The sequence below is a fragment of the Orcinus orca genome, chromosome 6, assembly GCF_937001465.1.
Source record: "Orcinus orca chromosome 6, mOrcOrc1.1, whole genome shotgun sequence".
Taxonomy (NCBI): domain Eukaryota; kingdom Metazoa; phylum Chordata; class Mammalia; order Artiodactyla; family Delphinidae; genus Orcinus; species Orcinus orca.
The window spans coordinates 97,876,353-97,879,815 of NC_064564.1; the positions used below are offsets into that span (position 1 = coordinate 97,876,353).

The 3,463-nt window shown below is 40.2% G+C and overlaps 1 long non-coding RNA gene across 1 annotated transcript; it reads right to left on the minus strand.

The window, feature by feature from the left end:
• Positions 1 to 587: 587 nt before the first annotated feature.
• LOC125964668 (uncharacterized) lies at positions 588 to 3,161 on the minus strand. Its single transcript, XR_007477904.1, has 3 exons — positions 2,927 to 3,161; positions 1,264 to 1,360; positions 588 to 669 (listed from the first exon to the last, which is right to left on the minus strand). It is a non-coding gene; the product is annotated as an uncharacterized LOC125964668 (long non-coding RNA).
• Between the last annotated feature and the right edge of the window lie 302 nt (positions 3,162 to 3,463).

The following is a 3,463-nucleotide window of genomic DNA, read 5'->3' on the forward strand; positions in this document are numbered from 1 at the left end:
CATCCTGGACCTCCTGAATCAGAATCTCTGAGGGCGGGGCCCAGAGGTGCGCGTTTAAACTAGCCCTCCAGGTGATTCTGCTGGGCGTTCACGTTAGAGAACCGCAAGGCAAGAAGTTTTTTGCTAACAAGCGGCTTGATCTACGTCGGATTGATTTATGTCAGTCTGGTGTATCACGCCTTCAACACCATAATGATGCAGGAGGATCAATCAAAATATCTCCCACACTGGGAATTCCCTGGCGGTCCAGTAGTTAGGACTCTGCGCTTTCACTGCTGAGGGCCCTGGTTCAATCCCTGGTCGGGGAACTAACATCCCACAAGCCGTGTGGTGAAAAACCAAAAAACCCAAAACCAACTCACACCCTGAGTGACTTGGGCACTGATCAGTCCAAATGGACAGCAGCTGTGCATCAGCTCAGCGGGGTGCCTGGCCCGGTATTAACCCTTTCAGTTGCTAGATTGGGGGAGATCCAGGGTGTCCAAGGGGAAGGACCGGGACAGCCTCAATGAGGTGGGACATGAGGGCAGAGGCTACGTATCAGCCATTATACATTCCCATAATTTAACAGCTGGTTCAACTGGCCACACCTGCACGTATCGGCTGAAGATCAGCCTTGTGATATTGATGAAAAATGCAAAAACTGCTCTTCCCAGACATCAAGGGCAACTGCAACATTCAGAAGTGAGTCATTTACCAGGAAAAATGCTTATTCAAAATAAACAAGCACATCTGCTTGGCATTTCAGCATTGAGATGGGAATATAACCTTCAGTGATCCCTTTACTAGTAGGAAGCAAAACTCTGCTAGGTCCCTGGGTCGACGGCTAGTCTATGGGACAGAGCAGGAAGGAGCTCTACTATTTGAAAGGCACTTGGCACTGGCTCAAGGTTATGGGGGAGGAGTCACAACGGCGTGTAGTATGAATAGTACACAGCTCAGATAGTGGGGAGAAAAAGAAAGGCAAGAGGCCAAGGACTCACAGAAAGACCAAAAGAGAAAAGGGCCATCCTCAAGCATCACCCAATCCCTACATCGCGCCTTCAGGGAAGTGAATGAAACTGTATGTATCAAAAACTGTGCCAAGGGCAAAGTGTTTACAAAAGGTAAATTATCTAGTATTATGGCAATTATAACCATCATGGGGCAATTTCTGCCAGCCTGGGGCAAACTCATGCCTCTGGCTTTTGTGGGCTGTGGCTGCAGTGAGATACGTATGCACTGGGGTAATAGTAAGGAAAAGTACGTCGCGTTCATCGTTACCCCAAACTTCTTAGATTCGGATCCTAAAAGTCCTTGGATTTTCCTTCAGGCATGGAAAGAGCTGGAACACAGACTGAGGTCAGGGAAATGCCTGTCACTTGGAGTGAGGGAGATGTTACATGTGAGTCAGTTTAGAAAACCATCTGCTTGAATCAGCAAACATTCTGTAAACACAGAAAAAGGACAGGGAAGCACCAAGAATTGACTAAATTCCTACTGAAAGGTCCCTTTGTTTTCTTTATATTAGAAAACACTTGAGTCTTCATTTACTTCTCTCATGGCCACAGGTGGCTTACAGTCCCCCCAAAGCCTCCAAGGCTTCTTGTAAAAAATCTATAGTTAATTGTGTCTTCCTGATTGCTTTTATTATAAAAACATTTCAAAATACTGAGAACAGGAACGTAGAAAAATAATTAACTGAGATACTATTTCCAAGACTGTATTATCACCACTGTTTATATTTTGATGTTATACACACACAGATGTAATTTAGTTTAAGCAAATCACCATTTTATTACTACATGATTTTGCATTTTGCTCCCTCCCTTAATGTTATGCCAGGGGCATTTTCCCATTATCTAATGAACTCAGACCCACGTGATTTGTAATTGTTGCATAGCATTCTATCATTTGGGTGCATTGTGTTTTAACTGGCTTTTTTCTCATGCTCTTTACAAACGTAGTCACAAAACAACATCACAGAAAACTGATGCGTGTCTCTCCAATAAGTAATTGTGGAAACTCTTATTTTCTGAGAGTAACTTCCTAGGAATTTACTCTTTTTAGTGATCTTGATGCAAACTTCCTTCTTGAGTGCTTGTGCCAACTTACAGACACCAGCACATCCTTGAACTTGCTCACCTTGCCATACCATCACCAGCGTTAGCACTGATTTTTATGACTTTAATTATTCTTTGTTAAATTGATAGGAAAGCTGTTATATTATTATAGTTTTAATTTGTATTTCCTTGATTACTAATATGGTTGAACATATTTGTATTTTTTATAAAATTACTTAGTATTTAATTTTTTATTAGGAGGTCTGATTTTCTTTTTTTGCGATACGCGGGCCTCTCACTGCTGTGGTCTCTCCCGTCGCGGAGCACAGGCTCCGGTCGCGCAGGCCCAGCAGTCATGGCCCATGGGCCCAGCTGCTACGCGGCATGTGGGATCCTCCCGGACCGGGGCACGAACCTGCGTCCCCTGCATTGTCAGGCGGACTCTCAACCACTGCGCCACCAGGGAAGCCCAGGAGGTCTGATTTTCAATTTGTGAGAGTCTCTTTATATTTTAAGTTTTTTGGTAATTAATAGTTTTTTAGGCACAGAAATTAATTTTTTAGTCAAATCTGTTGATCATGTCTTTTGTCATTTTTCCATTGATTGCATACTTGAAAAGATCCTCTCCTTTTATGGTTATTAGTGTATAGTCATATGTTTCCTAATAACAAAAAGTAACTTTACTTTTTAAACCTTTTCTGTAATGATCAAAACACATTATAAAAACCTAGGACAATCAAAATACAGAAAGGATAAAGGATGTACGCCCCCCAACAAATAAAATATTATATATATTCCTCCCCCATTGTATCCATGAACATTTTACTCTTTAATATTTTCACTATTTATTTTATTGTTGAGGGAAGAGATGAGGGTATACGTACATTTTCCTCGATTCAGTTTATGGGACATCAATCTATCTCTGTTGCTTTGTGATGTTTCCTATACAACCTGTTGAGATAATATCTGACATGGCAATGTTTAAGCATTTCTGTTTTTCACCCAGTGATTTGTGTTTTTATTCTTGCACCAGACCCACTTTTGTTTATTACACATTTAATTAAAATATAAAAGCTAATATTACTTGTCCACTGGAAACTTTTCTTAGGTATGAAAAAAAGGGGGGGCAGGGATAGATTAGGAATTTGGGATTAACAGATACATACTACTATATATGAAATAGATAAAGGACTTACTGTATAGAACAGGGAACTATATTCAATATCTTATAATAACCTATAATGGAAAAGAATCCGAAAAAGAATATATATACATACATATATACACATATATATCAATGAATCACTTTGCTGTTCACTTGAAACTAACACAACATTGTAAATCAACTATACTTCAATAAGAAAAAGAAAAAAAAGTCTGGAAAAAATCAATGCTGTTAAGTTATATAAAAAACAGCTCCT